The following is a 23,193-nucleotide window of genomic DNA, read 5'->3' as shown; positions in this document are numbered from 1 at the left end:
GGGGAGGTGAAGGGCTCCGGTGGCTGTCTTTGGAAGTGGCTTCCCTCCTGGAGTTTTCCTGCCGGGCTTTAACCCTTTGGAGTGTTCTGACTGGCTGATATCTCTTCCCACCCCCACCCCACCCCCCAGTATTCTCCTGCCCGCTCTACCCAAAGGCGGGTAGGAGAATACTGTCTCAGTTTTCCCTGTCTCAGTTATGGTCTCTCTTATCACTTAGAAATCCCTTCTTAGACACCCATTCCACTGAAGGGCTGTTACCAGCGCCACCCACCGAGATGGTAATGGCCTGAGGCACTGGTTTAGCCTAGGCTCTCCATCTTGGATTTAGATGCCAGACTTGGGCAAATTATGAACCCCAGAAGCTTGACTTCTTGGTTACTGGGGTTATTTGATGTCCTGATCAACTGAAAGTATTTTGGATTGCGCATGGCTCAAAGGACATATATTCAAACTCTCAGGCCCTCTGGTGATTTGAAATTGCTTTTTGTGCTCTTGATGTAAGTTTGCAGTATTTGTAAGGTTTGAGAGAGTAGTGGGAGTCTCGTAGAAGAAGACAGAACGACAGGGACCTTTTCCTACCTGCACTGCTTGACATTTTATAAGGGACTGCGTTTGGTTGCTATCTTTTTAAAGTAATGAGGATAATTGAAAATTCTTTAAAAGGCTAATGGAATATTTTAAAGTGTGACTTTTTTTTTAAAGAAGCTTTGGTGGAAAAAAGAGCTTGGGGGTTGTTCCATGACAAAAAATTACTTATAAAAGAAAAAATTACATGTAATTTTATTATCTAAAAAGAGCTATTGTGAACATCTTGGTATATTTTGTTCCCAATCCACTCCCCCCTTATGATTAAACAGTTTAAACATTCTCTTTTTAAAAGATTCAAGTGGCACAGAGTGAAAAAAATAAGAGAGGATAAGAACCCATCAGGATGGCTCAGCCACAAAAGGCCACCAGGCCCATAGGAGACATGAGTTCCGTCCCTGGGAAAAACAAGGTGAACAGAGAGAAATGACTTCAACAAGTTGTCCTCTAATCTTTACATGTATGTTGTGATATGTGCAATCCCCAACACACACACAGCTACACAAACACACACAGACACACACAGAGAGACACAGACACACACACAGACACACACACACAGAGACACAGACACATACACACAGGCACACACAGAGACAAACACAGACAGACACACACAGACACACACAAACATACACACACACACAAAAACACACCCCCCCACACACACAGACACATATACACAGACACACACACAGACACACAGGCACACACACACAGAGACACAGACAGACACACACAGACACACACAAACATATACACACACAAAAACACACCCACACACACACAGACATATATACACAGACACACACACATACACACAGGCACACACACACAAACATATACACACACAAAAACACACCCACACACACACACAGACACATATACACAGACACACACACATACACACAGGCACACACACAGAGACACAGACACATACACATAGGCACACACAGAGACAAACACAGACAGACACACACAGACAAACACAAACATACACACACACACAGACACATATACACAGACACCCTGACACACACACATATACACAGACACACTGACACACACATACAAAGACACAGATACACACACACATATAGTCACACACACACACACACAAACACACATAGACACACACAGAGACACAACACACACACACACATAGACACACACAGAGACACAGACACATACACACAGACACACACAGACACATAGACACAGACATACAGACACACAGAGACAGAGACAGAGACAGAGACACACACACACACACACACACACAAATCAATAAGTTAATAAAATAAATGTTAAAACAGCGTAAGTTTAACCGACTCTCCCACACTTGGCTCCCCACTGTCCGGATCTGCCGCTGCCGTCTCTGTATACACCTGTTAGAGGAAATTTTCTCTGGTTGAATATTTTTGTCAAGGATTTAATCATTTTTTCAATTCAATCCTCACTAGGGTTGAATTTTTAATTCAACCCAGGGCTTCATTCGAGGTAGGCAAGAGCTCCACCACACAGCTGCAGCCCCAGCCTCTTAACTTTTTATTTTGAGACGAGATCTCTCTCCATTGCCCAAACGGGTCTTGACCTCACGCTGTAACCCAGGCAAGACCTTAAGCTCTCAATATCTCTGCTTCAGCTTCCCGAGTTCCACCACACACAGCTAAGATTTTAAGACTATGATCAAATGCGTTATCCACACTAAACGAATGAACAGTGGCGGCCACCTTTAATCCCAGCACTCGGGAGGCAGGGGCAAGCTGATCTCTGTGAGTTTGAGGCCAGCCTGGTCTACAGAGAGTTCCAGGACAGCCAGTCCTGCATAGTGAAACCCTGTCTCGAAACAAACAAAAAAGTCATATGTATGAAATATACAAAATAGGGTAAGGGACGTAGCCCAGCCTTAAATCTCTGGTCTGACAGACAAACCAGATCCACTTGATCCCCAGAACCTCTGTAAAAGCCTGGTGTGATGGGCCAGCTAGCCTGGGCTAAGCCATGCAAGAGCAGAAACAATGGGCTGGAAAGCAAGGACTGATGGCTGAAAGATGTCCTCTGACCCAAGTGTGCCTTGGCGCATGCCCGAGTTCACATACACATACAATAAATAATTAGAATATAGAAGCTGAGAGATGGCTCGAGGATCAAGAGTGTCCCCTGCTCTTTCAGAGGACCTAGGCTCCATTCCTAGGGCCTGGGTGTGTACTCAGATGGCTTGGGACACCCTGCCATCCAACGCCAGGGATCTGACACTCCCTTCTGGCCCCCTCAGGTCAGTATACACATGTGGCAGGGACTCACACAGGCACATATAGATACACGTGATGTTTAGATTACATAAATACATATACACATAATAGTGCTTGAACAGCTTGGCTCAAAACTTTATGAAAAGATTTAAAGTTCAAATGGGGGGCTGGAGAGATGGCTCAGTGGTTTAGAGCACCGACTGCTCTTCCAGAGGTCCTGAGTTCAATTCCCAGCAACCACATGATGGCTTACAACCATCTGTAATGGGATCTGGTGTGACTGAAGACAGCTACAGTGTACTGGTATACAGAAAATAAATAAATTAAAAAAATAATAAAATAAAATTCAAATGGTAATCTTGTTCTCTGGTAACAATTCATCTTTCTAAATACCACCTGCTCGGGCTAGTTTTAAGTCAATGCAGCACAAGCCAGAGAGTCCTTTTGGTAGAGGGGAATGTCAGTTGAGAGACTGCTCCAGTGGATTGGCCTGTGGGCCAAGCTGTGATGCGTTTTCTTAATTGATGATTGATGGGGGAGGACCCAGCCCACTGTGGGTGGTACCATCTCTGAGCTGGTAGCCCTGTGTGCAATAAGACAGCAGGCTGAGCAAGCCGTGAGGAGTAAGCCAGGAGACAGCATCCCTCCATTGCCTCTTTATTAGTTCCTGCCTCCAGGTTCCTGCCCTGCTTGACTTCCTGCCAACTTTCCACTGTGGTGAACTGTTACCTGAAAGTGTAAGATAAAATAAACGTTTTCCTCCCCAACTCGCTTTTGGTCTTGGCTCTTATCACAGCAATAAAAACCTAACTAAGACACCACCCTACAGTTTTTAGTGTTTCATTCCGGAGGTGTGGCTCAGTCAGTATTTTGTCCAGCGTGTACCAGGCCTGGCTTCAGCGGTACATTCCTAAATTCATAACACTTGGGAGGGGTAGGTATGGACTGGAGGATTAAAAAACCTCCTTAGACACTGTCTCAAAAGCAAATTATCTCAGGAAAAGGGCAGAGCGAGGTAGAAAGGCCTTTCCCCTTTTCTTTTTTTTTTCTTTTTTTTTTTTTCCGGGGCTGGGGATCGAACCCAGGACCTTGCACTTCCTAGGCAAGCGCTCTACCACTGAGCCAAATCCCCAACCCCCCTTCCCCCCTTCCTTTTTCTTTTTTTCTTTCTTTTCTTTTTCTTTTTTTGTTTTTGTTTGTTTGTTTTTTGATTGCTGGGATTATATACCTCACTTTTTTCTATTTTTACCCAGAGATAACACCACCAATGGAATAGATTAAAAACCACACTAAGTAATGTATACTGTCGCATGTTATTTAGCATGAAATAGCAGGGGATGGTGGCATAGTCTTTAATCTCAGCACTCAGGAAGCAGAGGCAGGTGGATCTCTGAGTTAGAGGCCAGCCTGGTCTACACAGAGAAACTCTATCTCAGAAAGAATAACAAACAGATAAACAAAAAACCACGGGGTTGGGGATTTAGCTCAGTGGTAGAGCACTTGCCTAGCAAGCGCAAGGCCCTGGGTTCGGTCCCCAGCTCCGAAAAAAAGAAAAAAGAAAAAAAAAAGAATTATTTATTTTATGTATATGAGTGCACTGTAGCTGTCTTCAGACACACCAGAAGAGGGCATCGGATCCCATTACAGATGGTTGGAAGCTGCCGTGTGGCTGCTGGGATTTGAACTCAGAACCTCTAGAAAAGCAGTCAGTGCTCTTAACTGCTGAGCCATCTCTCCAGTTCCCCACTTTAAACTTTTAAACCTGTTTTCTCATATAAAAGGCCTGCCCTGAGGACAGACTGGTGCCAAAATTAGGTTTGTTTCTTCTTGTGGACCTGGATGTCCAGTAATATCTTCAATATGTTCAATAAACTATTCTTGCATAACTAAGATTGGTGTACGCGGTTTGTGTGGCGACTCCCAGAACCCAACAGATTCAATCCCCGGCACTAATAGACAAAGTATGGTGGCCCATGACAATAATCGCAGCCCTGGGAAAGTAGATGCTGGAAAAAAATGTTATTTGGGGAGAAATATTAATTACTTATTAGTATTAAATTTACTAACAAGGGAGGAGGCACCTGAATTCCTTGAACTCCAGAGGCTGGGGTGGGAGAAGTTAAACAGGAAGTTCCGGATCCATTCTAGCTATGGAAGGAGACCTTGCCCCACGAGAGACAGAGACAGAGACACACAGAGAGAAACACACACACACACACACACACACACACACACACACACACACACACACACGATTCCATTTCTTTAGCTTCAGTTTCAGGTTTGCTTCTGTATTGAAGCCTGTCATCGCTGGGGAAGATCCTTCCCTCTGATCCTCCTGCGTCTATCCCCAAGAGTTTGCATTCCAGTTGTGCGTCACCAGCTGTGTGTCACACGTGTGTGAGATGCTAGGGATCAAAACAAGAGTTTATTCACATTAAGCAAGAACTTTACTGAAGAGGCCACATCCCCAAATTTGCATTTTTCCTCTCACAACTGCTTATTAACATTGATGCCTTCACATTTGGATCCTACCTTTCTTTTTTTTTTTTTTTTTTTTTTTCTAAGATAAAATTCCATGAAACCACGGCTGTCCTTGAACTGCTATAAATGGTCCTGAACCCCCAATGCTGCCTCCACCTACCAAGGTTGGGGATTACAGGTTTACACTCACATGCCTAGCTTCTGAAATTCCTTCTATAACTAGTCTTCAAAATCTGGTGTGGTTTTGCTTAGTTTCATTTTTGTTTTGGTTTTTAAGATCAAGCTTTCCTGGGGCTGGGGATTTAGCTCAGTGGTAGAGCGCTTACCTAGGAAGCGCAAGGCCCTGGGTTCGGTCCCCAGCTCCGAGAAAAAAAAAAAAAAAAAAAAGAACCAAAAAAAAAAAAAAGATCAAGCTTTCCTGACCCTGGCTGGTCTGGAACTCAAGGGCCTCCAACTCCCCCTCCAGAATTCAGAGATCACAGACCTGTCCCACCAGGCTCTGCGAGGGTATGGGAGAGTGCTCCATGCTTAAAGTACTCTCCCTGTGAGAGGCTGTGGGTTCAGTTCAATGGGAAAAGAGAGGAGACTGGGAAGAGGGCCGGAGGGAGGGAGAGTTCAAGTAGGACCAGACACATTTCATAAACTAAGGGCTTCTATGTTACCACAAATTTACACACAGCATGAACCGGGCATGAATCAGTTCGGCTTTTGAGGTATTGATAAAAGTTAAGACTATTTCTAAACAAGGTGGTGTTGGCACACTCCTTTCATCCCAGCACTGAGGAGGCAGAGGCAGTAGATCTGTGAGCTTGAAGCCAGCCTGGTCTACAGAGAGAGTTCCAGGACAGCCAGAGTTACTCAGAGAAACCCTGTCTCAAAAAAAAAAAAAAAAAAAAGGTGTTGCGGTAAATATTGAAAATGTCCACAAACCCTCGCTAGCCGGCATCGTCAAGCCATATGGCATCTGCAGGGTATTTTCATCTCAGTGATGGCGGGTTCAAGGGCACCAAGCCACGCTACTTCTAGCTATTCTCTGGTCCCAACAGAAGCCTAGGCTCTGGCTCTCTGCCAGAGCCACATTCCCATCAAACACCCCCTGTGGTTATAGTATCAACTCCCAGCAACCCACAAAAATCAAGACTCAGTAAGCTTGGAATTTAGCAATCAGATTTATCTCAGTAATTTATCTCAGTAAATTTACACTCCACAAAAAAAAAACCAAAAACAAAAACCCGACCACACAATAAACTCACAACCAATTGATAATATATAAACTGCCCACCTAGATAAGATTGAAAGACCCCAGCTTAGCAGCAGTAACGCCATTTTGTAAGGCTGTACTTAAGATGACTGGTTCAGGGAAAGGTTAGAACACTGAGTACACAGCGGCTGCCAAGCAAGATATGTTTGGTTGAAGGCCTGGCAACAGGACGACTTCGGTTGAGCACCTGACAATGAGAAAAGCCCCGGGAGAGGTCCCACACCCTGGTGGGGGGCCGAGTCAGTCGTTATGTTCCAAGAAGGTAGCTAAGAAACTTGCCCCCGGGCTGAACCCTTGGGGGGCCGAGTCAGCCGTTATGTTTCAGGAAGGTAGCTAGGAAACTTGCCCCCGGGCTAAACCCTTGCCATATTAGAATCCACCAATTATATCCCTGTAACCATGCATCTGCTTCTGTATGCTTGCTTCTGCTCCCCAAAATCCTATAAAAAGCCCATCCTTGGTTCCGTGGGGCGCGCCAGTCCCCCGAGTGACTGAAGCGCCCGCAGGTGCCTGTGCCTGTGTATCCCGACAATAAACCAAATCCTCTTGCTGATTGCATCCTGTGGTGTCTCGGTCTGGTCTTTGGAGTTGGAGGGTCTCCATCCCGAGGGAAAGTTCTCCCTGAGAGCTTTTCAAGATAAATCGATCTATAAAATCCATCCCTTAAGAAATATTCATAACTACCTGTGGCCATTGAAAGCCACAGGGATCTGGGCGGTCCTTCTCTGCCGCCATCTTGGTTCTTCTCTTCTCACCCCCGCCTCCCTTCAAAACTCTGCCCGCCTTACTTTTTCACTGACCAATCACAAGCCTTAGACAACTTGTGCCAGCCCTCACCTGCATAGAGACAACAATCTACAAAAAAGTTTCCATATTTTGCTGTTAAACTATGCCAAAGTGAATTACAGTGAGGAACTGGTGTTTGTTTTGTTTTTTGAGACAATCTATAGCCCAGGCTATCCTAGAACTTCATTGCACTTAAAAGGCTGGGAATGGAAGGTTGGCATGAGTGTGAGGGGATTGTTGGTGTGCATTACAACAGATTTTTTTTTTTTGTGATCTTTGTTAATCTAATAGGTAGAAAATTTGTCCCTTTTCCCTCAGGCCAAGAGCATCCTGGGCTACACAAGGCCATATCTCAAAAAATATGAGAGAGAGAGAGAGAGAGAGAGAGAGAGAGAGAGAGAGAGAGAGAGAAATAGACCATGTTGACCAAATCACCAGCACAACAAAAAGGCCAGATAGGTGTGGTGGTGCACACCTGTAAATCTGAACACTTGTGAAGCTGAGGCAGAAAGATTTTCCTAAGTTCTAGGCTAGTCTGGGCTATATAGCAACAACCCTTCTCAAACATAGACAAAAACAGACAGTGAGATTTCATAAAAGTAAAGAAGATCCTGAGGGTCTGGGCCAGTAAGTTATCAAACACCAAAACCTCCCAGATCCCCAGCAATAATTAAGCCAGTGCCTACAAGCAGACATCTTTAGTAAATACATACCTAGCTTTGAACAAAATCCAGATTGAGGAAGTGGATAAGGAAAGAGTAGTCTGTCATCTGTCACGTATAAAGGGGCATGCAGAAGAAGAGCTTCCTTTTCAAAAACAGAGCTAGAAACGAACAGCTTCCCAGGGACAGCTTACAAGGGAGTTCACAGTTTACCTGTTCCTACATCAGCTACCAGAACCACTTTTGTGAGGAGTAAACTACTTGTTGGGAATCAGTAAGCCGTGAAAAGCCCCAGGTGTAAACTAAAATGATGATATCAACTCCTGCTTTGCCCTGTGACACTGAGCAAACTTTCTAACGCACAGGAGCCAATTTCCCATCTTAGAAGATGAGAGAGAGGTTGCTGTGTGTGTGGTGGTGGTGGGTGTACGGGGGGGCTGGGTGCCATAAACTTTACTTGTAAAGTGTGTAGCTGGGTTCCAACACCACGATGCTCAGTTCATGTCCCTCTGATAAGCTAACTCTACTCCCTATTGGCTACATTGTTGTGTCTGTGTCTGTGTCTGTGTCTGTGTCTGTGTCTGTGTCTGTGTCTGTGTCTGTGTCTGTGTCTGTGTCTGTGTCTGTGTCTGTGTCTGTGTCTGTGTCTGTGGTCTGGTTCTGGGTCTGGGTCTGGGTCTGGGTCTGGATACATGGGAGCAGAGGGGCTTGAGAAGGGCAGAAGAGGGTGTTGGATGCCCTGGAGCTGGAATTAGAGGTGCCAGCTGATGTAGCTGTTAGGAACTGAACCACTGAGCCAGATCTTGGACCTCCGGTTTCTTTTTTGAGACAGTTTCTCACTTTGTAGCCCTGACTAGGCTAGAACTGGCTACACAGACTAGACTGGCATCAAACTTGGCTTGATCTTCCTTCCTTTGTTTGCCTCCTGAGTGGGATTACAAGTGATTGCCACATCTGGCTCTAGATAGATTTAAAAATTCCATCCCTTTTGTTACTAGACATGGTGATAAGAGACTGTCTCAAAGGAAGGAAGGAAGGAAGGAAGGAAGGAAGGAAGAAAGAAAGAAAGAAGGAAAGAAAGAAAGAGAGAAAAGGGGCTGGAGAGATGGCTCAGTGGTTAAGAGTGCTGTCTGCTCTTCCAGAGGTCCTGAGTTCAAATCCCAGCAACCACATGGTGGCTCACAACCATCTGTAATGAGATCTGATGCTCTCTTCTGGTGTGTCTGAAGACAGCTACAGTGTACTCATATATAATAAACAAATCTTTAAAAAAGAAAAAAGAAAAGAAAGAAAGAACGGACAGACAGATTGAAAAGGAAGGACAGATAGAAAGACAGATGGAAAGAAAGAAGACAAGAAGAAAAGAAAAACAATTTATCCATCTTTCTTTTGCATTACTTCCACCACTAAGAAAACTGTGTTATATATTATAACCCATCATTCTTTTCTCCATTCTTTATTAAGATAACCATTCATTCATTTATGTCTAGATGTTAACAGGCAGATGTTTGAGGAACCTAATGTTGTGTGCCAAGCCCAGAGACCACCACAGGGCACTCTCAAAGCAGAAAGGCTTTATTTCCCGAGGACTGCTGCACTGGGAACTTGCCCAAATCAGGCAGCCCTGAACCTTACAGCCCTTTGTCTTTTTGTTTGTTTGCTTGGTTCGTTTTGTTTTTGAGACAGTCTCTCTGTATAGCCCTGGCTGTCCTAGAACTCGCTCTGTAGACCAGGCTGGCCTGGAACTCAGAGATCCACCTGTCTTTGCCTTCAGAGCACTGCGATCAAAGGCAGCAAGGCTCAGGGAAGTGATAGGAACGAACGGGTGCTGGTGGAAGGGCCGACTGACAGTGTGACTGAAAGCCCTGAGGAAATCTGGTACTTGATAAACTAATCAAAAAATAAAATATGAAGGGAGGTAGCCCATGTGAGTAGATAAAGCTGCTCCCCAAAGCCATAGGTAATTAAATGAAAATCCCAATGTCAGGGCATGGGCTACTGCCATATAAATTGTTGACCCAAAACCATATAGGCAGCAGCCACTACTGATCTCTGTTGGTTGGACTTAACTGGATAGGACTTTGTTTGGGTCTTGTTTATGTTTTCTGAGATGGGGTTTCTCTGTATAGCCCTGACTGTCCACATCCCAAGTACAGGGATTAAAGGCAAGTGCCCAGGCCCAACTAGAGGCAGCTCTTTTCATAAAGACACCATATATACCTTGGACGGAGGAAATGGTGAGAGTAAACTGGACTGAGCTGGAAGCTCCCGCCTGCTGGCTTGTCCTGGCAAGGCACAGTGCTGTGGAGGTGAAATGTCATCAGTAGTCTGTTCTTGCTACAACACTGGCCAGCCAGACCAGCAGAGTTCGCTGGTACAAAATGGCAAGTCTGTTACGGGTGTTATGAAATGCTTTCTGGTTTGGTTTGGTGCCAGTTCCCACAGGGAAAATTCATGTCTGACTCTGAAAACTCAGTCAGAAGCCTATGGCTGGGAAGGATATAAACTCTAGTGGGGAAGCTACTGCTGTGGTTTATTAGATGGGCACGATAAGCCCGTCAAATCGCCTTCTAAATGATTGTGTTTATACTCAGAATAGACTTGACGCCAGCTTTTGTCAGAAAAATGTCTTATTGTTGTTCTGTTTTTTGTTTCTTTGTGGTTTTTTGATTTGTTTGTTTGTTGTTTTTCTTTTTTCTTTTTTTGTTTTTTTTTTTTTTTTTTTTTGGAGCTGGGGACCGAACTGATGTTTTTATTTTTTATTTATGTTTTTTTTTTTTTGCAGTGATCTGAGATGACTATTGAGACTCAACTGATAGCAGTACTGAGAATAAATGACTATTGAATGCCCAGCTATCTATCAATGGACCATCTATATCATTCCTTCCAAGGCTTTGGGAATACCATAAAAAAGGTGATGAAAGGAATCAGAAGGGGAAGGGGGGCCCTATCTTCTGAGCATAACTTACTTACTTACTTCTTTCCTTCCTTGTTTCCTTTGAGACAGGATCTTTCTATGTAGCTTTGGTTGACCTGGAACTCACTGTGTAGACCAGGCAGTCCTAAAATTCACAGAGCTCACCTACAAGGCATTACCACCATGCTAATCCACTGTTTCTTCTTGAGCTCAACGCATGGGAGAAGGACATTTTCTTCAATGGGGTAGCCACTGGTATAGGCGCTTGTGCCTATAAATAAACTCTAATCTGCACTCCTGTAAATAACTCTAATGAAACTCAGTGGGACACACACACAGACACACACACATCCATACACACACACATATACACACATATGCATACATACACATATACATATATACACTCATACATACATGCTCAATACCACATGCACATACATAACACACAACACACATATGCACACATATACACATACATACACATATATACACATTATATATATACATACACAGCATACAGAGCACAGACACATACACACACAGCACACACATACATACACACATATACACACATACACAGGCACACATATACATAGAGAAAGTGGGCTAGTTGGGCGAGACTAATGGAGGGGGTGAAGTGACAGAGGTGCACTGTGTACAGTATGAAAGTGTCTCAATAAAACCCAGTATTGTACATTAACACATGCAAATTCCAGCACCTTTAAAGAGCTAGTGTGGGCTGGAGAGATGGCTCAGCGGTTAAGAGCACTGATTGCTCTTCCAAAGGTCCTGAGTTCAAATCCCAGCAACCACATGGTGGCTCACAACCATCTGTAATGAGATCTGATGCCCTCTTCTGATGTGTCTGAAGACAGCTACAATGTACTTACATGTAATAAATACATAAATCTTAAAAAAAAAATAAAGAGCTAGTGTAACTCCTAAGAGCTAGCACAGGAGGGTGCACAGTAAAGCGAAATAAGAGCTACAGTTCCTTCCCACTTCCAGGACAAGAATAAGTTGTTCTCCATCCATGTCCTAGACACAGTGCTGAGAGTGCTCCCAGGCTGGAGTTGGCATCTCTGGGTCTATCCACTGCTCCAATCTGGCATCACGAATGCCTTTCAAGTCATTGACTTTAGGATAAATTCGAATATAGATTTTAAAGTATCTTATTTATTTATTTATTTATTTATTTATTTATTTATTTATTCAGACACACCAGAAGAGGGCATCAGAGCCCATTATACATGGTTGTGAGCCACCATGTGGTTGCTGAGATTTGAACTCAGGACCTCTGGAAGAGCAGTCAGTGCTCTTAACCACTCTCCAGCCCTTAAAATATCTTTTAGAAAAATAAGAATTCTGTCTGTCTGTCTGTCTGTCTGTCTATCTATCTATCTATCTATCTATCTATCTATCTATCTATCCATCCATCCACCCACCCACCCACCCACCCACCCACCCACCCACCTATCTATCTATCTATCTATCTATCTATCTATCTATCTATCTATCTATCTATCTACCTATCTATCTATCTTTCAAGATAGGGTTTCTCTACATAGCCCTGGCTGTCCTGTAACTCACTCTGTAGACCAGGCTGGCCTCATGCTCAGAGCTCTGCCTGCCTCTGCCTCCCCAGTGCTGGGATTAAAGGCCTGCTCTGCTGCTGCCACCTCCCAGCTGTTTGTTTTTATTTTATGGGTGTTTTGCTTGCAGGTATCTGTGTATGTACAGACCCCGTGGAATGTCTGTGGCATCAGACCCTTTGGGACTGGATTTTTACTAACTACCATGTAACTGCTGGGAACCAAACCCAGGTCCCCTGCAAAAGCCCAGAGTGTTCTTACTGATGAGACATCACCAGTCCCCAATCTTTTTTTTTTTTTATTAAAGATTTATTTTATTCATTATATATATATAAGTACACTGTAGCTGTCTTCAGATACACCAGAAGAGGGCATCAGATCTCCTTACAGACGGTTGTGAGCCACCATGTGGTTGCTGGGAATTGAACTCATGACCTCTGGAAGAGCAGTTGGATGCTCTTAACCGCTGAGCCATCTCTCCAGCCCCCCAATCTTTGTTTCTTTTTTTTTTTTTTCTGGAGCTGGGGACCAAACCCAGGGCCTTGCGCTTCCTAGGCAAGCGCTCTACCACTGAGCTAAATCCCCAACCCCCCAATCTTTGTTTCTTAAAGTATCTTAAAATCACTTAAAGAACTAATGATAAATTTGTATTTATGTGGGGTTGGGGATTTAGCTTAGTGGTAGAGCGCTTGCCTAACAAGCGCAAGGCCCTGGGTTCGGTCCCCAGCTCCGAAAAAAAGAAAAAAGAAAAAAAAATTGTATTTATGTTTTAGAGTTGAATGATCTCACCTGAATTTCTTTAAATTTTAATATTTTTTAGTATGTTTTTTCTCCTGCATGTATGTTTAATCCCCACATGCGTGTCTAATGCCTTTTGAGGTTGGAAGGAGCTGTCAGATACCCTGGGAATGCAGGCCCGGAGGGTAATGAGCCCCCATGTGGATGCTGGGAATTGAACAAGTGCTCTCAACCTCTGAGTCAGCCCTCCAGCCCATCTCATCTGAATTTGAATGGCTTGCACCAAGATGATAAAAAATGACAGAGGTGACCCTCCCCGCCATGCCTGACTCTTGCTTTTTGTCCTTGTGTCAGTTTTCAGACAGGGCCTCACTATGCTGCCCTGATTGTTCTCAAACTCACAACCCTCTTGCCTCCCCGTCCCAACACTGGCTCCTCCCACACCTGCTTTCAATTGTTACATGTTAATCTACTATCAGTAAGGAATTTTTAACAATTAAAAGAAGGATTAAAGGGGTGTGGGCTGGAGAGATGGCTCAGTGGTTAAGAGCACCTGCTGCTCTTCCAGAGGACCCAAGTTCAATTCCAGCATACATAGGGTGGGTCACAACCATCTGTTACTCCAGTTCCAGGGGACCCAAGGGTACTACTGCATGCACATGTAGCCTCAAAGATTTATTATTATTATTATTATTATTATTATTATTATTATTATTATTATTATTATTATTATTATGTGTGTGTGTATTTTAGCATGCAAACAGATTTATTAAAGGACAGTGAAAAAAGAACTCCCAAGAGGGGGTCCAGGAAATGAATACCCCCTCCCCCCTCCCTCCCTTCCTTCCTTTTATTCTTCATCTTGGGACAAGGTTTCTCTGTGTAGCCCTGGCTGTCCTGAAACACACTCTGTAGACCAGGCTAGCCTCAAACACATAGAGATCCAGTTACCTCTGCCTCCGTGTTAATAAAGGCGTGCGCAGCCACCACTGCTGGGTTCCCATTTTTTTTTTTTAATTCCAAGGAATTGAATGCGAACGTGAGAACTGCTACCCCAAGTCTTCGGTCCAGAGCTGCTCCTCCTGTCCCTGCAAGATGTTCTTTGATACCTTGGCCCACGGCTTCTAAGTTGGAAGTGCTGAGGGACATTTTAAACGATCCTCATTTTCTCTGAAGGTGGGCCTAGTCCGGTAGAACAGGACTTGCAAGAGAGGGAGTCAAACTTGCTGCTTTTGATCCAAGCCAGGCCTCTAACCCCTCAGGGCAGCTCCCAGAACTGAGGTGTAACCGTTTCTTCTCCACCCACCCATGGAAACACAATGTACAGTTCGGAGGTTAAGGGCCAAGCCGAGTTAGCCCTGAGAACAGGAAAAGGTGAGTTGGCGCTTGTCTACAGATCTAGGAATATCGGTAAGGAGCAGACCGCAAGAATTTGGACAGGGTATCAGTCCTCAGTTTTGCACTCAAGGTGTGGAAGACCTGGATTCACATCTTAGTGCTACTGCCGTCTGACCTGCTAACACTGAGAACGGACCGGAGTCATTTACTCAATCGGGAGTGTGTGTGTGTGTGTGTGTGTGTGTGTGTGTGTGTGTGTGTGTGTGTGTGTTTAAGTGCTCAGTGAATAAGTTACATGTATCGGGGGTAAATGAAGTAGCTGAGAGACAGGGACCAGTGTCCTTCAGGGAAGCTACCAAGGCCAGAAATCAGGGCCGTGTGATCAGGCAAGAAGCTTCGGGTTACCCTGCACCGCGTTCCGCTGCTGCTGCTGCTGCTGCTGTGTCCCCGTTGTGTCGCGTGTTACCCTATACAAAACATCTGCACCTGTAGTGTGAGCTACGGATGCTCACGTGCACCGGGTTCCCTGCCCGTTACACGGGTAGCCACCCACCCTCAGCCTCTAGGGAACCAGGAGGAGGATCCTAGGATCTCCTAGCCGTAGGGTGGAGGAGGAGGGAGTGGGTTGGGCAGGCGGTAAAAACTGTAAATGGTGTAGGAGAAGCTCGGCTCCAGCTGTCTGGCACTCCCTGGAGCTGGCAGAGAGTGAGCAAGAGGCTCTAGACTCTGGACGCCTTTTGTCGCCGGGCTTGGCTATGTAAAAGGTGGGGGAAGGGGGAAGAATTGTTGAAAGGTGTCCATTCACTGGAGCCCCCGCTGCCAGCAGGTGCGACAATGGGGGAGGGCCTCACAGACTCAGGCCTAGAAGGCCTAGAAATGAGAATGGAAACTCAGCATGCCCTGGACCAGACAAACAGATTTCACAGCTTCTCGCCTCCCAGCCTGTGAACTTCCAAGACACGTAGACTCCATCCTGCTTATTAGAATTTGGTCACAAACTGAAATCCCCACCCACCCCTCAATTGTCATTCCAAACCCCTATCTCTCCAGTCCTCAAATCCGCCAAAGCTTCCTAGGGTACATAACTAAGGCTGTGGGTTTTTTCTGAGGTTTGGGAGTTGTCTTGCTTTTATGTTTCTGTGCTTCCTCTTTTGGTTGGGATTCAAAACTCCAGGCACTAAAGGCTTACTGGGCAAACTAATTGATTTCCTAGACAAACCAGTGTCAGGAAATGGATGGACTTGGACCCAGGTCCAAATTGGGGTCTTCTTTCAGCTGCGTAAACCCCGGACAAGATAACAACTGTTTTCTGTCTTTTCTTCCTTCTTTCCGTTTGTCCTTCCTTCCTTCTCCCCCTTCTTTCACATTTATTTATTTCCGTGATAGAAACAGAAACAACTATGAACAAAGATATAGTCTGAACAGGTCCAAGGCTCGAAGTCCGTCCAGAGCTCCACAGTAAAATTCACAGCATACTTTACCACCTCCTCAGAGGGTTTGTACAGAATAATTTCTGGATTATTCTGCTTTTTTTTTGTTTCTTGAAACAGGGTCTGACTCTGTCGCCCAGACTGGTCTGGAAGTCATTGTGTAGCCCATCAAACTCAATATAAACCTTCTACTTCAGCCTCTTGAGTGCTAAGGTTATAAGCAGGAGCCATGACTCCTGGTTTGAGTTAATGTTTAAAAAGCTCTTGGTACAACAGAGTCAGTGTTGCTGACCACACTCTCCTTAATAATCGTGGGGACGCAGGCACAAACTCCTGCAAGGGCTGCTTGTAACTCTGTGCACATGTCCCTACATTCTCACTTGGAGGCTGAGGTGGGTCTTCCTCCACTGTTCTCTGCCATTTTTATTTGTGTCTTTATTTGTTTATTTAGCTTTTTGTTTTGTTTCACTTTATTTGAGACAGGGTCTGACTGTGAACCCCAGCTGACCTGGAACTTTTTATATAGACCTGCCTCAGCCACCCCAGTGCTGGGATTAGAGGCGTGTGCAACCATTCCAGCTCTCTACTATTTAAAAAGTGTGTGTGTGTGTGTGTGTGTGTGTGTGTGTCCAAGAGTGAATGTGTGCATGATGTCCCTCGTTGGCACACATATGGAGGGGTGAAAGGACAACCCCTCCTTCGTGGGTTCAGTTCTCCTTGTGCCTTTATGTGGGTTCTGGAAATCGAATCTGTGTGAAAGTGTGTCAGCCACTTCACCATACTTTTTGAGGCAGAGCCTCTCACAGATTCTGCAGTTTGCTCTTTGGACTAGGTTGGCTGTCCACCTGTCCTTCAGGTCCCATCTATCTGCTCCTCTCACCTCCCCCTTGCTTTCCCAGGCTAACTAGACAGTGGAGCAGCCAACACACAAGACTATGGCTACATGGCTAAAGCCTGTGATGACTTACAGCACTCTGGGAGTCTCACATTCGAGAATTAGGAATGTTCCCCACTGTCAAAGTGGTCTGTGCACTACTTGTATACCCTGCTCACAGAGGCAAGATGAGGGTGTCAGATTCCCAGGAACAGTACTGAGCCACCCAGTGTGGGAGAAAGAACTGTGATCTTCTGCAAGAACAGCAAACTTCCTTCCTTCCTTTCTATTTATTTATATACTTTCTATCTATCTATCTATCTATCTATCTATCTATCTATCTATCTATCTATCTATCTATCTACCTACCTATATCCTGATCCTGTTGTCCATAGCTCTTGGTTTCCAGGCTGGCCTTGAACTCCCGATTCTCCTTCAGCCCTAGAGTCCTATTAAGGCAGGATAGAAAGATGAGAAAATTTGTTGAGATGAGGAAAGGGAAGGAACCTCTCATCCCAGAGTTTGATTGATGTCTCTCACTAGCTGAGAACCAAGAATTCCCAAAATTGCCTTCCCTCCCTCCCAGCTGTTTCTAGGACCCTCACCAGAAACCCCATTTAAAGACATGTCCTAAACCCCATATGCGACCCTCAGGGCCCTTTGCATTTTCTTATCAGATCGTAGTCCCACCTAAGACACGTCTAAAGTCATCCTCGAATCTCAGCTATTAAAAAGGGGAGCAGAGCAGAGGGGGGCCCCTTAAAACACCATTGAGCAACGACATGAGAGCTTCTAAAATCCTTTAATTATATCAGTCACAGATTCTCACAGTCTGGACAAGGACTATTCCACAAACATCTCAGCCCTCTGCCATCTCTCCCTGCCCCCAGAGTCTCATCATATGAAGAGCCCAATTTAGCTTTGACCTCCTGATCCCTCTGCCTCCTCTTCTCCCAAGTTGAGATCATTAATTCAATTTATTCTCTTCTGCAGAGTGCAAGATCAGGCCCAGGGTTTCACACATTTGAGGCAAGTGTCTTTCCAGCAAGCGCCCCCCCCCCCCTTAATTTCATTGTTTGCACATTTGGTCTAATGATGATGGAATCTTTATAAATTCTTAAGCTCTGGAATTTGCAATACAATTTATTTTATTTATTTATTTATTTATTTATTTATTTATTTATTTATTTATTTATTTATTACTCTTTCAGTATACTCATCACCCCCGCCCCCGCGTGCCCAAGGGTTTCTTTTTGTAGCCCTGGCTATCCTGGAACGAGCTTTGTAGACCAAAGTGGCCTTGCATTCAGAGATCTGCTGGCTTCTGCCTCCTCAGAGCTGAGGGCTGGCATTAAAGGCACACGCCACCACCTCTCACTCTTTTTCCTTTCTTTACCCATGGTATTGGCTTCTCCTTTTCCCACCATCTTCCCATTGATGCCCCACTGGTAATATAGCCTTATATAGACTGATTTTCTTGGCATTTCGGGGGACTCCGGGTTAACTTCTGGAACCCGCACTTCCCAGAGCTCGCTCATGCCTTGCTTTGTTCTCAAAATATGGAAAGTTTGCCGTTTGCAGTGTATCCCAGGGCGGTCTAAGACGCACACACTCGCCCTAGTGGTTTCTTAAAGAGGCCCACTGTTGATTTTGGTTTGGTTTGGTTTGGTTTTTCCTGCTTTGCCCCCTTGAGGAAATTTCGTCTGATTGATACATTAATGTCATTAATCTTCTCTTTGGGGTCCAGGACTGACTCAAGCTCCCAGCCAGCTTCCCCGCAGGCCAGACTCGTGTAAACTCACTGTTAACTAATTCATTTCTGGGAAGCTGGTATAAATAAATCTAACGTGATTGAATATATTTAAATGCTCTAGGAGATACAGAAATTAAAAATGAAAGTTATGAATCCTAAGAGCTCATTACTGGGCACTCACCATGTATGAGCCTTCTGCTGTGTCAAGCACTTCCTATGAAGATCCTCCTTAACTCTCACCACACTGAGGAATGTCCCAACTTCTCTGCTTTGTAGATAAGAAGTTCAAAGGGAAACGGAACCTGGGCAGGATCACCAAGCTGAAAGGTTTCCAGACTGAGCTAAGAAAAAACACAGGACACCCAGTACGTTTTAAACGGAACATAAGCGATGCAGAATGTTTTAGGATAGCATGTCCCAAATTCTGTGCACAGCATTTGACTGGGAGCCCTACCCACCTGGTCAGTGATGGAATATAAAGGAATTCCAAGTCTCCCGATCCCCTGAGCTCACAGTGTTAGGATAGAGGAGTTCTTGCGCAGGATCGTTTGGTGTTATTACATGTTTGCGTGTATGTATGCACTCGTGCATCTGTGTGGATGTCTGTGGATGAGAACATGACGCTATGCAAATGAGGAGGTTAAACAGCCTGCAGGAGTTGGTCCTCTCCTGTCATGTGCATGTTGTAAATCAAGCTCCGATTCCATGCTTGTCAGCTTTACTTGAGAGCGAGCCATCCTCCCTGCCTTATTTGTTTGGCTTTTGAGACAGGATCTAAAGATGTGGCCCCAGTGGCCTGGAACTCACTGGGTAGCCCAGGCTGGTCTCTTAACTTGCAGTGATTTTCCTGCCTTGGCCTCCCAAGGGCTGGGAGAAACCTGCTTGCAATAATGCAAAATCCTGCCTCAGACATACTGAAAAATGTCAGGGGAAATAAGCTTCAGGCTGCACTTTCCTTTTTTTTTTTTTTTTTTTTTCCCTATTCTTTTTTCCGGAGCTGGGGACCGAACCCAGGGCCTTGCACTTGCTAGGCAAGCGCTCTACCACTGAGCCAAATCCCCAACCCCTGCACTTTCCTTTAAAAAAAAAAATTATTTATTTATTCTATATAAGTACATGGTAGTTATCTTCAGACACACCAGAAGAGGGCATCAGACCCCATTACAGATGGCTGTGAACTACCATGTGGTTGCTGGGATTTGAACTCAGGACCTCTGGAAGAGCAGTCAGTGTTCTTAACCACTGAGCCATCTCTCCAGCCTTGTACTTTCCTTTGATGTTGGTTTTTCCTTCTTCCTTATAGTGCTGGGGACCTGGCACACACACTACCACACATACCCTAACACAATACCTTAACACACATACCCTAACACACATACCCTAACACAATACCTTAACACACATACCCTAATACCCACACTCTACCACATATATCCTAACACAATACCCCAACACACACACTCTACCACATATACCTTAACACACACACTCTACCACATATACCCTAACACAATATCTTAACACACATACCCTACCAGCACATACTACACTCAGGAATTTGTATTTTTCCCCCTGACAATGCTGGAAATAGACCCTAAGGCCTCAGGCGTGCTAGGCATGCTCTCTACACTGAGCTACAGCTCCAGCACCCCACTCCTCTGTCTCATGTTTTAAGACAGGGTCTTAGATAGTGGCCAGGCTGGCTTTTAACTCAGTGTGTGACTACAGCTTGCCTTGAACTCCCCATCTTCCTGCCTTTACTTCTCAAGTGCTAGGGATTACACACGTAGGAGTACCACATCCACTAGCGTTTTTTTAGCTCCTCAGTCCCTCAGATAGTGCAGTTACAGGAGCTCATCGCCACGGCTGGCTAATGCACTGAATATTGATTGTTTCCAGCTGGTTACATTTTCACCCATACTTACCTGTGTGTGGCTTCCAGTATTCTCAGCACATTGTTCCTTGGTATCTGCCAGGAGCTGGTTCCAGGATCCTCTTCTCCCCAGAATACCAACTGTGTATTTACCGTCTGTGTATACTCAAGTCCCTTCTATGGTGTGTTGCTTTTGTTTGTTTGTTTTGAGACAGGATCTCTCTATTATGTAGCCCCAACTGTTCTGGAACTTACAAGGTAAACCATACCGGCCTCTAACTCACAGAGATCCTTTTACTCTGCCTCCCAGAAGGCAGGTACCACCACACCTGACTTTCAGTTGAGTCTTGAGAGACCAGGAGTTATGTTTTCCTACCAACGGGGGAATAAATGGTAATAGGCAAATATCAGCTGGGAATTAAAATTTAGAGTAAGAGATAGTTCAGGCGAAAATGGAAGTGTGGGTATAGGCTCTAAAAGCAGAAGTCTCCGTTCCATTCCCATTCCTGTACTTAGGAGCCGATGACTGAGGTCACAGAGCCGGTTCCTCCATATGAAATGGGTGTAACAAAATGACAGGGCTTACAGATTGGGTTTGCAGATCAAAGTAAATGATTCCTATAAAATCCCCAGCACAAGCTGGGCATAGTGTCTCGTGCCTTTAATCCCAGCACTGCAGAGGCAGAGGCCGGAGAATCCTGTGAGTGAGATTGAGGCCAGCCTTGTCTACAGAAGGAGTTCAGGACAGCCAGGACTATAAAACAAAAACAAAACCACCAAACAAAAGCACATCTTAGGGGCTAAGAAGCATCTCAAGGAGGGAACCCAGTGGACCCAACCTGAGACACCTTGCTATGGCTTCCTTAGCATGAACTAATCTTTATATAATTTCATTATTTGAATGGGCTTAAGGATAAATGCAGTTATGAAAGTAGATTTTTTTTTTTAAGATTTATTGTTTAAGATGTGTGCCTAAGATACCTGTACCACATGTGTGCAGGTGCCTGCAGAGGCCAGAAGAGGGCATCCGGTCCCCCAGTCACATGAAACTGAGTCACATTGGTGCTGGGAACTTCTGTAAGCACAGCAAGTGCTCATAACCATTGAGCCATCTCTCCAGCCCCTGCGATTTTTTTTTTAATCTTTATTTTGGTCTGGTTTTGAAACAGGTCTCAAGTATCAGGTTAGCCTCACACTCTGCTTCCCAAATGCTGTGAGTACAGGTGTGTACCACCATGGCCAGAGAGAAACGATGTCGAAACCGTGATGTCTCCAACCCCTAGAATCAGGCCTGACACAGCAGTCACACAGCTCAGTGAATATCAGTTGACAGCTGATTGTCTTGTCACCACTGTCACCATTGTGCTCTAGTGCCTTACAACCAACACCACTGCCAGGAAGTCCCTGGTGATTTCTAACATGAAGGCTACAGCTTTCAGTTGTGTGTGTGTGTGTGTGTGTGTGTGTGTGTGTGTGTGTGTGTGTGTGTGCTCGCGTTTGTGTCTGGTGGGAAGTTCCTGTGTGTGCTATGTGTGGAGTGTGTAGTATATACTAGTCAGTGTGGGTATACATGGAGGTCCAAACAGACGTCTTTCCTCTTTGATTTATTATCATGTGTGTCTAGGTCTTTCATCTGCATATATGTCTGTATACCATCTATGTGCAGTGCCTATCCAGGTCAAAGGAAGTCCTCAATACCCCTGAAGCTGGAGTTACAGAGACAGTTGTGAGCTTCCTTTTAGGTATTGGGAACCAAACCCAGGCCCCTGGAAGCCAGTGTTCCTAACTATTGGGCCATCTCTCCACTATGTTTTATTATATTTTTTAAGGATTTATTTGTTTGTTTATTATAAGTACACTGTAGCTGTCTTCAGACACACCAGAAAAGGGCATCAGATCTCATTACAGATGGTCGTGAGTCACCATGTGGTTGCTGGGATTTGAACTAAGGACCTCTGGAAGAGCATTCAGTGCTCTTAACTGCTGAGCCATCTCTCCAGCCCCCTCCATTATGTTTTATTAATTTTCGATGTTTGTATCAATGTGTCTGGCTGTCTTTTGCATGCTCGTTTGTTCTTTTGAAAATCAAATCTTAGAAAATCCTGCCCTGACATGTTAAGTTCTTCTCCTTCTCAGTTGACATCCTCCCAGGGATTTTTCTGGACCTCCTGTTTCTGTGTCCTGAGTTGGCTGCCCTTTTCTGTCATTCCGAAACATTGTTTTGCAATTCTGGGGAGCAGAGTGAGGCTAGAATTTTGGTCCTCCTCTCTGCTAAGGGATATTTGACAACACGTTTTTATTGGCTGAGTCAAGGACGGTTCCACTGCTGGCATTACAGCTGTTCAGTCTTGGGACATTGCTCAGTCTCCAACAATTCACCCGACAAAGACCAGGCCCAGTAGTTTTTAGAGTTGAGGTTCAGGAAGCCTGTTTGCTTTGTTTGTTTGTTTGGTATCTTTGTCATGGACGCTGAGCTTTGTAAAGACAACTGAGCCTACTACAGAGCAAATCTAAAAGCCTCTGAAGACAACTGAGAATTGTTACTTTGTTGGCCTTTTGAGTGTTTGTTACAGAGTTGACCATAAGGATTAAGGGTTAGGAAGACATATCTAGATGCAAATGTGGGGCTCTGTGAAATGCTA

This window comes from Rattus norvegicus, chromosome 6 (genome assembly GCF_021556685.1).
Source record: "Rattus norvegicus strain SHRSP/BbbUtx chromosome 6, alternate assembly SHRSP_T2T, whole genome shotgun sequence".
Classification (NCBI taxonomy): domain Eukaryota; kingdom Metazoa; phylum Chordata; class Mammalia; order Rodentia; family Muridae; genus Rattus; species Rattus norvegicus.
Note: the sequence above shows the minus strand (reverse complement) of the source record.